Below are 13,657 nucleotides of genomic sequence, written 5' to 3' on the forward strand. Positions count from 1 at the left end.
AAAGCAAAAAAAAAAAACCATCAACCCAAAACCAAAATTCAGTGATGACCATAATAAAAGTTATACCTACTAATTAAAGGAACTGTAATATGGGTCAGAGCTTTTCCTTCCTTTCTAACACCACTAACTTATTGCAACTATAAGGCAAGCCCCGATGCAAACTACCTGTTCCTGTGTTCAGCATCTAACATCAGTAGCGAGGTTTTTTGAACAAATAGATGGGACTGTGGAGATTCAAAGAGCTAAGAGCAGCATCTAATGCATAGCTTTATTTTCTGTTCATATAAAAATTATTTGCTCAGTTTGTAAGGTACTGTGGAGGAAGGAAAAATGTCAATGTTAAGTGTTAATGACAATAAAGGGGCTGTAAAATGCAGAAAGAAGGAGAAAGGAGAAGAGAAACAGAAAGAAAACACAACAAAATAAAAATAAAAGCAGTGAAACATTTTTACTCTCCTTACCAGCTACAATTGTAGGAGGCTGGCAATGTATGTTGAACAGCAGATCTTACAAAGCGTTCAGTAAATTTTTATTAAATAGAAGAAAAAGCAATACATGAAACAGCAAAAGTAAAACTTTGCTTTTGTGTTGCACATAAAAAACTCAAGGGAGCAACTAGTATTCTATGCACTACTTGTTACAAATGATTTGATGAAGGACCAGTAGCTGTTAAACTTTAATGCTTTTCCAGGCTTTATACAAATTCTGTGAAGTCAGAAGTTCATAGCAGCAGGTGAAAAACCAGGCAAGCCTCCCTCCTTCTCATTTTCTCTCATTTGAATGCAACAGTTTATGCTGCAAGTTCGCATACTGTGGTCCCACAGTAAAGTAAGCGGAACCGTATGTTGCTACTTAGCTCAGCTTTCCAGACAGATCGAGCACTAAAACTATTCATTTCACAGTTACAGAGCTAAAAAAAAATCCAGTGCTTACATAACACATTCACTATATTTACAAAGTATGTACTGTTCCTGTTCCACTACTTCAGAAAAGTTTCAAATGCAGGAAAAACAATAGACAGCATCGGAAGATAAAATATTTTCTTTTCACCATAAAGACTGAGCAATAACAAACTGGTATTTTCTAAATTGAGATTAAGCATTGAACCAGACATTCCCCATTTCGTAAGTACTTATGCCTAAAAAAAAAAAAAAGAAAGAAATCCAAGAGAGATACACTTTGGAAACTTTTTACCTCCTGAGCTCAAATTTAAGTTTAAGCAGAATAAGTCCAAACAGAACCAACACCCCAACACTCTCCCTTCCCAAATCCCCACAACATACAATGCTTCCTCACCCTATGTTTATATTCCACAACAGGTGTCAGCTGGTAAACAAAATTAGTTTAAGAAAGAAAAAAGTTATGTGTACACATGATTATGGAAAGCTTGTTAGACAGGAGCTATAGTCAGAACCTCAACTACGTATTTCTGCCTCAGCCTAATACTTCAGCAGACTAAAGGATTTCAGATATGAAACCCAGTATTCTTGAAGTTGCCCAATACTGAACCAATTGCTCTGACTACAGTTAGAAATCAACACTAGACAGATCTGCTCTAGTTCTAGTCTGCTAGTTGGTTGAAAAATTCATGAGAATATGAATTTCCATGAGTTTCAAAGAGCAGACATCTTACAAGAATTGCTAAACTTGAATTATTTCCCTTGGAATCTTACAGTATGTAAATGCCATCTCTTACGTGCCCATTTTTTTTCAAGTCAAAATTAAATGACACTAGACCTCTTTAATGATTGCTTCTAGAGATGTACTAGTTGGAGTACTAACTGTACTCCCCTCTGTCAGAGACTTACAAAATAAATTTAAATTTAAAATTTAAAGTTAAAATATAGTGGATAATTTGTGTATATGGTGAAAGGGTCTTAGATCTTCTACTGAGCAGAGCTCCTAAAGAAAGATAAACACCAGTTCAGAATCAATTCTGAGCATCAAAAACATTTTACATAAGAACTAGATAACAGAAGTGATCTTAGTTGACCAAAAGCAGTATGACGATCACATGTAGGTATTTTCAAAACCAGATGAGCTCCTGTAGTTTAAAGATCTTACAAAAGACTATATAATGCATTATCAGGAGTGCTGTTATCAATGGCTTATAGTAATACAGAAATGAAAATCAAAGTGTTGATGAGAGATTTATTTTAGACTAAAAGCAAATTTAGCCCTAATCATATGAGGTAATAAAGCAGAGGGAAGTAGCCAGGGGTCTGCATGTTATTCAAAAGAAAACAAGATATACAGTGGCAAAGCCAGGTACCTGCAAAATCTAACTGTCTGTTAGCCAAGTTCTGATGTTTTCCTTTAGAGCTCAGCCCCATAGCCATACTAACAACATAACGGTGGGTCTTGCAGAGCCAACTCACCATTGGCAGCTTCACTCTATTCATGGCTGATTCCAAATAAGCTAAGGATATACAATATTTCACATCACATTATCAACTGCCTCTAATTTTGCAGATCCTCAGCTGATTAATCTGAATGCTCCCATTCCTCTTAACTGCCCCAGGACAAACTCTCGGACAGTTTCAGTGCAATTGTACCATTGCTGCCTGAAATAAGATTAGGAAAAGAGGAATAACTTTGCCCCATCAAGACATGCAGATGACAATGCCTGGCACTATCACACTCAAGAACAAAGACTTAAGACTTGATGGGAAACCGTTATTTTGCACATCTACAAGCTCAGACTGGAAACCACGATGAAGAGCCAGAGGATGCGGAGAGGAAAATAAAGAAACACAACAATAAAGCAGAAAAAGACTTCATGGGACATCAGCAAAAGGATTTATGTCTGCAAATTACTTTTTTACTGAGTGGCACTTATAGTGCTGTCAGCATAAAAACTCTGCCACAAGTCTCCATGGGATGAATTCTTTGAAATTCTATCTTGTGGAATTACAATGATGTTGTGAACAAGTCATTCTTGTATTCAGTTTCCTTTAAAACAAAACAAAAACAAACAACCAGGCAACAATAACTAAAAGTCCTTTAAAGCATAAGCAACATAATTTTATCCTTCCTCATAACTCAAGTCTAAAATCTTTAGATAGGAGACCCAATTTAGCAGATACTCTTGCACCAACCTCTCTTCACCTTTATCGTACTTCATTTAAATTGAGGAGCACTCTGTCACCTTGTGGAGCTGCCCAGAAAGCAAAGTGTTTTAACCATGGTCTCTGAAGCCTAAGCATTCCAGAAGGCACCTCTGAAAAAACACGGTGTATATCACAGATAAAGAAGAGGGTTTGACCTTCAGACTTTCAACAGTAGTATGCTCAAATTAAGTTACCCAATTACAATTGCATGCAGCTACAGGAGTCAGACTGCCCAAAATACATTAAATCATGATGACAGGCCAAATACTTATAGATTTCTGTCCCTTCATGCTTATTCTGCTGTATTAGTTGGTGATAAAAAACATTTTATCAGTACTGTGGACTTAAGTCAGCACAAAAGAGACAAATTCAAAACCTAAAAAAGCCGTAACATGGTTTATTTACTTACAAAAACATGTTTTCATTGTAATTTGAGTAAGGCTCAATGGCTACATTCTGGGAATTAATGATTCAAACTCTGTGTTCCTAATTTCTTTTCTTCTATAAAACCAAGCCTTTCAGAGATGCTGCATGGTCTAGCGATGGTCAGAGGAGAAGACAGAGCTATTAGGATACTGGGTTTAGTCCAAAATCACAGCACTGACTCAGTCTGGGACGAGTCACTTGACCTCCTATGCCTCAAACAGTCCAGCTGGAAAATACAGAAAGAAAAGCAGCAACCCTGAATGAGAAACAGTTATGACTAAGATCAGCTCCTGGATAAAACAAGCATCAAATAAAATGTGTTTTCCATATGGAAGTTGCTTTCCTAAAGTGGAATAAAATGTAAATGCCAGTCAATTATAATTATCTGAGACGCAAGTAGTGAGAAAAGCAGCTCTGTAACAGACCAACAGGAAAGGCTCGGCTAGCAGTGAAGGACAGTTTTTGAGGTGTAAAGAAATGGAAGATGGAAGGTAGTCAAGCATCTGGCAGCAACAAAGGTGAAACCACGATTTGAAGAGGTCAGAGACAACAATGTATCTGAGTCAGAAAAGGTCACTTATTCAATATTCCAGCTGTAAGATGAAAGAATGCAAGAGATTTTTCAGAACAGAGATCACAGATGCAAGAACATCTAAAAGGTAGATTGTTATTTGAAAGTGCCATTAACACGTGATGAATACATCCTCCCATGCCAAATAATTTCTCATCAACTCTTGATTTTACCTTTTCCTTCTGCCCTCTTCTCTAAGCAGTCAGGCCTGATTTCCAAGGTTTTCATATTGCTCAGGAATCCAGTCTTTTCACTGCATTACAATCCTAACTTTAATAACACAGCATGGTTCTAAATAATAAACCATCTGAAAAATCCTGGTCTTCTATGGTTCTTCTAAAACCCACACATCACAGACACATCAGTACAAGGAGATCAAATATTCCCAAGGAAACAGTGAGTACATTGCAGGTCCTGTACTTGTACACTCTTTGACAGGTAAAAGTGCTTTTCTTCCAAAAATGATTATTGCTACTCTGCTGCCATAACAACATCCTTACAGAAATCTGAGATTGAAAAGAAAAAAAAAAAAAACCCACAGAATTTTCTATATAGAAGATGAGTCTCAAGGCTATCATATACTGCATTTATCCTAGACCACACACTAACCCACCAGCAGTAATACAAGATTGCTCAGAGCACACTTGTGTCAGAAGCTAACCAGATCCCAATGTGAGGTAGCATAAAAATGAGATTTCCTCTGTTCTGTCTCTCCTCAGCTGTGCTTTCTGTGTGTTTTTATAACAGAAAGCCATTCCACTAAAATAGTATTTTTAAAAGAATTATATTTCCTATATTCATGGAACAGCTGAAGTAGCAGTGGTATTTAGGAGGCTAATATGAAAGTGAATAGATAAGACTGCAGGTAAAAGAGATTCTTTTTAAAGAAAAATTAGTGCTTTCTAGATGCACACAGAATACAAACAAGGGAAATAAGTACAGCATCACTTGAACTTAGAACAGATCCTGATTCTCTAGCATGACCACAAAGTTTCAGATTTACCAGCCACAACTTTATACTTTTAGAGAACACAAGAACGTCAAAAAGGTCAGATGTCTGCACAGTTATATATAGGCTGAGGAGATCATCAGTGTCAGCCATGAATTGTGAACTACGTGAAACAGCCATCTACATATTGTGCAGTGAATCATTTAAATAAAATTATTTCCTTGGACTGGATTTGGGATTTAAAACAAACTGTGAAAGTACTGCATGAAAAACACTGTCTTAAGTTGGAAACATATTAGCGGTCTTCCTGATGTTATAACTAACCAAAGCAGCAACTCCTATGAAGATTGATAAGTTTATTCAGAACATTAAAAAGCAAACACTTGCAGAACCCGAGTTTACAGAATTTACAGCACAGGGATTTTAGCAAATGACACACAGGTGTTCCTTTGTTTCGGAAACGAATACTATCTTTCACAATACATTTGACCTATATAATAAACAATATTTAAAGTCAAAAGATACTCACTCCACATAGATTAATAAGGTGTCACTGCATAATCTTTCATTTCTGGTTGGAAGATGAAAGTGGGCATTTAACACTGCTCACTATCAATCCAAGAAAAAGCTTCAGAAGACAAGCATAAAGACAGGTAAGGACAGGATTTGTATACAAAAGTTGACAGTGGAAGAAAAGCTATTCATTAAAATATTTGTTCCCAAACATATATATGTATATATATGAAGTTGTTTCAACAATATTTGTATATAAGATGTAAAACCTTAGTATGTTAGTAGAATCAAAGTTCTTTTCTGAATATAATGGATTTATCCAAAGAGAGGTTGTATATATGATGAATTTATTTTGAAACTAAGTAGCTGCTTCTCTTCTTCCTATTCCCACCACACTTCTCTGCAAGAAGTTCTTAGCAATGTCACATATCACTGACTACACTGGAAAAATGCAACTATTTAAAGGGCTCTCACAGTTATTTTATCCCCTTCTGAAATTTCAAGGCCCATTCACATAACAGAACACTCAGTTCTAAAACAACATCTCAGCTAAACCTCGGGGATGGCTGAGCCTACTCTAAACACACCAGTAAGCAAGTACCTGCAGGCAGCTTAGCATACTTACCAGACATGACTGCAAGTAGGGACAATTCTCACAAAATCCTGAGAATCTCAAGCCTCTGACTTGGAGAAGGATTCAAGGGATCTGATTATCACAAACGATTTCAGAGCAGGACCTCTGCCAGAGACAAAGGTCTACCCAAATGAACACTGCTTTGAGTCTCTTAAGCTATCCTTTAGAGACCTTAATAAATGAACTGCCTATATAAAGTGGCAGTGAAATGCACAAAGACACCTGAGGCAGTGGATCTATATTAAGTTTTTTCCACAGCTGCAATAAAGCCTGGAAATAAACTTTCTTTTTAGGCAAACAAAATGTGTCAGTCTGCACACGTAGGATTGCTGCCACTTGTACAGATATACCTATTGATTCAGTGATCAAGGCTGGCCATATCAGAAACCTGCAGCGGTGGATGACCTGACAAGGCTCTAGCATTCTCAATACAGCAAAACAGGTAAGCCTCCGCAGTTTGTGCTGGAGTGGGATAGCCTCCCAGGGCACACGACAGGCCAGCAGCATTCATGGCCTACCAAGATGGAAACATACAGCAATGAGTGTCACTTTACTGCGTGAGCTCAGACAGCTGCACAGGAGCAGCCTCCTACAACAGTACAACTTCCCCCAAAAACGTGGTGAAAACTAGCAATAGCACAGATTCGTTTACGGGCTGTGAAGCCAGTACTGACAGTTCCTCATTTTCATCTAGCCATGAGAAAATGGAGATAAAAATAATGTTTTTAGCAGTGGAATTATGTTTCAAAAAGAACAGGGAAACAGAGGGTATAAGTTGAGTAAGTGGCTGAAGGACAGGAGTGCTGAAGGCCAAGGCAATGGAGCTTTGCAGCCAGCAAACAATCCAAAGAAGTAGACTCGCTAACCACAATTTGGTGAGTTATCTGATCTGAGAAGGAGGAGGAGATGAAAGATGGAACTATGTAAATTCATGGCTAACCTGCTGGGAGGGGCTCTCATTTAGCAGGAAAATGGCAACTGTTTTGTAAGGTCAAAGCAAAGACCTCTCCTGACAGTATCCCTAACAGGATGTCAGAGAGCACACTGGAGAATACAGAAGACAGACAAAAACAAGACAAACTCCTTGCTGCAACTATTACAATGTATATTATCATTCTGCTCTTTCCACTGTTTCGATTATGTTGTTCCTTGCCATTCACAGGGAAACTGCTGTGTATGTAAACACTTCCATTAAAGGCAAACACTTCCACAAGTCACTAGAAGAAACATTTCCACGCACCTGCACACCAACAGCAGCTGTCTTTGCCCATACAAGGTTTGACTACAAACATATACATTGGAACTGCAATTTGCCACTTGCCTGTTCCCTCTTGGGAGGGCACCAATACTACTGCATTATTCTCAGACTTCTAAGTGCATCTTTTGGTGAGCTTTCTATTAACACAGTAACCAAGTGCACCACTGCCTTCTCTGTGGTCTCACTGCCAACCTCAGCTTCTCTACTGTTCAGCACTTACTTTAAGTCAAACCCTAAAAGACTAGTTGATCTAGTGACACTTAAAGGACACTGTTTCAAAAAGAAGCTTAAAACTTCTACTGTATTATATAGGTAATACTGCACTGAGTTAGTGATGGTTCAACCACTTTGGAAAAAAAAAATGTACAATTTTTCCACCACGGTCATCCAAAAATATTTTAAATGCTTTTACACAAAGTCCAAACAGAATGTTTCTGAAATAACCCTAATGATTTTTCAATCTTACTTACTTTGCAAGCAGAGCCAAAAGGCCAAAACACCACTGAAAACTCTTTTCACCAAATATGCCTAAACAGACAGTAAGAGGTTAATTTCAGAAACTTCCAAGCTTTTGAAAGTTTCAAGCTTTCTGTCCAACAATTCAAGTCCAAAGAAGCTTGAGAAGACGGGACAGTATTTTAGGTGCCTAAACTGACAAACCAGAACTTCAGTATTTCTTGAAACAGGAATCATGCTTTCTTTTTATGTTGATACACTGCCTGTACATCAAAATTTAAAAAAGATTCATAAAATTACAATTAACATATCACATCTGTTGCATTTGTTAAATAATAAATGTAGTAAATAATTAGAAAAGTTCTAGTAATCCAAGCATTCACAAGGAATACAGTCCCAGGTCAGTCACTTTCTCTAACTCTAGAATTATTTCAATTCACCAAATAATTTGATGACTCCAGTTAACAACAACCTGAAAGAAAAGACTGATTGTATTTGCCACGAATAATATTTCAGTCAAAAGAATACAAGAAATTACCATAGTCTAATTTGTGGATTCGTACTAGATGAATTTCACCTTTTTCATGTAGGTTTAATAAGGAATCTTGTGTCTATCATTTTTTATTTGTCTTACAGAGGACCAAGGTACCTATAGAAAGAAATTTCTAACAAAAAAGTGAGTTTTTTCAGTTTTCTAACTGTAACTCCATAATACATTAAATGCATTCCTGAAACATTTAGGAGAAGTGATAATAAAAACAGGAGACCTATTAAGAAGTTTTCACCTGTTAGGATCTACCACAGTGAATTAGACCTTGAACATCTGTTTACGCAAGAGATATCTGCAAGTAGAAAAATACTGCTCTCACTAAATTTCATTGCCTATTTTAATCAAATTTAAAATCCTTAATTGCATAAACATTGTTAGTTCTGCAGCCTGGTTCAGCAGAATGTTCTTCAGATAAAACACAGCTTCCTAAATAGAAGGTGATGTTTAAAACCACTGGCCAGGTTCAGAATAGGAGAAAAATAACTTTCCCTTCCTATGTCTTCACCTGTACCAATGTCAGTGACTAGATGGAAAGAACAGCTGTCTCAGCATTAGCTAACTACCTTCATTCAGACATTTATACAGGACTTTGTTTTGCAATGCATAGTTTTGCAATACAACAGAAATTATCTCCAGCTCAAGTTATACAGCACTTCAGGGACACTGTACATATATTGTATCCCTATGCAGACGCACAGAGAGCTTTCAGAATGCCCAACTGGATTAAAGCTGTCTCTGAGATTTCTCTGATGCTAGGGTGTCTCACAGTTTTTAGGGTCACTCGCTAACCAAATCATGGTAGCAACATAGCCCACAGCCCTTATGTGCAATAACTCTGCTACAGCCCAATCCATCTGCACAAGTGCTGGAAAAGAGAACAGAAGTCACAGCCTTACCTACACCCGAAATTCTTAAGGCTTTTATTACCACTGTGATTTTTACCCAGCACAAAGAACTGAGGAGTCTTACACACATATGCATGAATTAGGTTGGTTACAATTAGACAAGTATGTGGTATATAATACTTCTCACTAGCCCTAATAAGAAGCTATTGCCAGTGAGACGCACGTTCTGGAAAAATCAGCTTTTCCTTCGTTAGCTTAATCCCACAACATCCTGGAAGCAGGAGGAAAGCTCACACTGCAGCAGAGCTAGCCCCATAAGATAAGCACTACCAACTCCTGGAATAGGTGCATGCCATTAAGATACTGCAGCCTTTTCTAATGAAACAGAACTGCCCAAGATAACGAATGCTTTCTTACAACAAATACTTTTTTCCACTTAACAGAATCAAGAGGCAGGAGGTAGAGTTGTGATCTTAGCAACAATCACAACTCACATCACCAGCTCGATCACAATCTCAACTACCACTATTGGTTTAGCACCATAAATTTTGAACTACTGCAGATGTCCGCCAAATGTGACATTTCCTCATTCTTCCATCTTTGTTTTTCACAAAGGACGACTTAATTTCTTCCTTATGTTTGTCTGTTCTTTGCTGAGTTACACAATAGAGATCAATTATTTTGAACAATCAAACGATTCCTTCTGCAAAGAACATGTGCCTCATACAGTGACCAAATGTAGCAAATTTAACAAAACAAACAAAAATCTATAGTTAGTTGATATTTTCCTTAGATGAGGGTTTCCAAGAGCGTGTAATTATAAGACAAGCCCTCAAAACAAGGTCCCAGTTCTTTACACAGCATAAAGAGAACTTCAAAAATTTGAGCTTTTTCCTAATGTAGAAGTCACAAAATACGTGTGATAATAAAAAAGCATAGTTCAGATGTCATGGATTAATTATTTATTTAAAACAGACATAGCAATTCTCTGAATCACAATTTCTTAACAGTCGAGGATGACAGATTTAAAGCAGTAGTTTTTAATGTCAGATTTAAGTCTGAAATAAAACGCTGCTTATTCCTGATAGATTGAGTCTCCAGACCTACTAGATACAAGGAGAGTAGGCATAAAGAATTCCTTTTCGTGGAAAAGAGGCTGAATTTATTACAGGCTCCTCGGTCAGCTAAGTTTCCACATTTAAGAAGCAGCTCTGCACAAACTGTTTTTGCCGACCTGTTTTTATCTAATAAATAGGTGAAAACTGCATTGACTGCTTTTTCATTCCTAATGGTCTTCTACTTCACACACACTTGTAAAACCTGCTCAACTCAAGACCATATCATGAGATGACATAGATTCAAGCCTTAAACAAATATGTGAAGCCATGACCCATTTGTTTTGATATTCCACAGTGTTCCAGTCGGGGAGAAAAGCCATCACTGAAACCATGAGACATACAAGACTTCACAATTTATTAAGAAGATTAGCTGGATTTAGTTTGTGCAGTAATGATTAGACACTGAATGTGTGTTGGTTTGAAAGCCTAAAAGGTCAGGGATCAAGGAATTATTTGGCTTGTGTTTAGTTTTTTTTTCCTTCTTTTAAAGAGTTTAAAAATTTCTTTAAATCAGACAGAACTTTGCAAACACAGAACTCCAAGCATGTTCCATACGCAACAACAAATGCACCCTAAATATTCTGAGTTTTTTCACTTTCAGGTTGTATTTGTAGAACTGCCTGCTGTGAAATGACAAAGTTCATGGTTCATGTGAACTTTTGAACTCAAGTGAGTATTTGACACAGCAAAACAATCTAAATGAACCTAACACAAAGTTTTCATAGTTTAAACCTAGCTTTCAGGCCTTTGTCTGGGGCAATTGGGTAGGAAAGTTCTTTATTGATGTTGTAAAAACTACCAGTTTAATAACAGCCAGAGAGAGTGGAGAGATCAGTGGAAAGAGCACCTTAGCATTTCTGAAATAGCGCTGGTTTGGTGGTTCATTGAACTTTACCTGACCCCATTACGAAGGCTTCCCCAGGACAAGTTGTAGCTGCATTTGTGACAAGACTGAAGCTTCCTATCTTATTTCAAATAGGCTCCAGGGCTGGGAGTTCACAGATAAAGTTAGTTAAAATGCATATACTCTGCACACATGAATTCACTTGGCTGCCTGCATTGCAATTTCATTTTTATGTTCATGCTGAATTCTCTTTATTATGGAGATGCTGAAATCTTTTTTCCCCTCAAAAGGAAGAAGGTTGTCACAGTCATTCCTGACTTATCTCACACTTATATCCTTAAGAAAAATAAAAATGGCGGGGGAGGAACCAGGAAGAGAACACAGAGCATTTAAGGTTCTTAGTGATGCTCCTTACAGACCCTAAATTTCAGCCTGCTTGCACACAACTGCTATGATCTCTTCTTAAGAGTTACTAAAAATTCTAGAACAGTCTCAATTCGTGCTTTATCAACTTCAGACCTATTAGCTGACACAACTTGGAAAGTGTTTTGAGGTTTTAAAAATTATTTTGAAAACCCTGCAAGATGTCCCATACTTCAAGTTCAGTTTCATAACTCACCAGCACATACAGATGACAAAGATTTCTGACCACCTTAAGCCATAACTGCATACTATGTAGGATTCAAACAAGCCTTGCAGCATCATATCATTAGATGAGTGATAAAGCCCTGCAACTGCTCAGCTTTTTGTAAGTTGCCTGTGAAAATTACAATACTGCACAAGGATCTGTAGGACTACAGCCACTCAGTACTTCTTTCCGTTGAAAAGAGTGAAAAAAGCAACCCAGATTTTACTTACTGTAATTATTCACTTACTGCAGCTGTAACAATCACCAACACTACATTTCGTGTTACCTCTGCAACAAAGCTTAATAACGATGTTACCCATCTTTCCACTCAGCTGAACAATGACAGAATAACAAATTCGAGTACCAGAAAGCTCCTAAAGCTTAAAGACATTTGATAGTACTTTATTTTCCAGAATTTAGCACCAAAGCCTAAATGGCATAGCTGTGCTTCCAAGCCATCCACTTCATCCTCAGGCAGGTCTGACCCCGCAGCCGCGCGGGCGGCCCCAGCTCCGCCGCTCGGCCGCACAGGTGCGATGCAGGCACCGCTCGGCACCAACGAGCGGCTGCACCCTCCGGGGCCGCACCCTGGGAGTTGCCGAGCTCCAGATCAAGCAATTAACGGGTTATGCAGATGCAAATAACGATAAGCAACCGGCGCCCAGAGCCAACCGCAGAGCCGCTTAACTACAAACAGACCCGCGAGCGTCTCGTACCTGGGTTAGCAGTTCCACCGTCTTCTTACGTCACTTCCCAAGGAGACCAAAACCGCGCAAACTGCGCTTGCGAAGAGGAGGCAGTCGCTTATTTAGAGCCAGAGCCTGGCGACGCCTGCAGCAGAGGAAGCCCTCCCGTCGGCACGGCCCCAAGCCCGGTGGCAGAGGTGACGGTGCATCGCTGTCCGCCCGCACCTGCTGCGAGCACCTGCGCACGGCCCGCCCGCCACGCGCTGCCCTCATTTACGTCACTAACGGCCGCACTCCCACCAGAACCTCCCGCCGCGAGCAGGGACGGTGCGGCGCGTGGGCGTGTGTTCTGCAAAAGGACATCGCACCTGGCAGTGGAATCCAGCTGGAATCCGGCCCTCTCGTTAGCCAGGGAGCCCCATCAGTGATGGCAGCTGCTTTTTCTTAGTATTTTTTTTGGTTTTGGGACCCACCCGTGTGCCACGGTGTCCTAAAGTACACGAAGACACAGACAGTGAGGCACTGGGTCACTGTTCCAAGGCCAACAACCCGGTGAGATTCCATGTAGGAGGTCTGACCTACAGCAAGAACATTCTGTATGCTCCCATAGTCATTGTATTTTGAAAATAAATAAATAAACCAGTTGAATTGTTCATTGTTTCTATGTACCCCCCATGCAGCAGAGAATTCACAACCTGCTGAATTTTACAAGGGATGAAGTTACCCTTCTCCACCAGCTGACATTCACAGAATCATTGAGCAGCTTGGGTTGGAAGGGACCTTTAAGACCATCTTGTCCCAACCCCCTGCTGTAGGCAGAGATACCTCCCTCTAGACCAGGTTGCTTACAGCCCTATCCATCCTGACTTTGAATGCTTCCAGGGAGAGGACATTCACACCTCTTTGGGCAATCTGTTCCAGTGTCTCCCCAACTCACAGTAAAGAATTTCTTCCTTATAAATAGTCTAAGCCTACCCTCTTCCAGTTTAAAACCATTTTCCCTCATCCTGTCACTACATGCCCTTATAAAAAGTCCCTCTCCAGCTTTTCTGTAGGCCTCCTTCAGGTA

At 39.1% G+C, this 13,657-nt stretch overlaps 1 long non-coding RNA gene across 1 annotated transcript in view; it reads right to left on the reverse strand.

Moving 5' to 3' along the window:
- The window catches only part of LOC109368827, a 44,463-nt gene extending 31,220 nt beyond the window's left edge, over positions 1-13,243 (reverse strand). Inside the window, exon 1 of the long non-coding RNA XR_004160515.1 lies at positions 12,619-13,243. This is a non-coding gene — a long non-coding RNA (uncharacterized LOC109368827). The remainder of the gene's footprint in view (positions 1-12,618) is intronic.
- Between the last annotated feature and the right edge of the window lie 414 nt (positions 13,244-13,657).

Source organism: Meleagris gallopavo, chromosome 8, assembly GCF_000146605.3.
Source record: "Meleagris gallopavo isolate NT-WF06-2002-E0010 breed Aviagen turkey brand Nicholas breeding stock chromosome 8, Turkey_5.1, whole genome shotgun sequence".
NCBI classification, from domain to species: domain Eukaryota; kingdom Metazoa; phylum Chordata; class Aves; order Galliformes; family Phasianidae; genus Meleagris; species Meleagris gallopavo.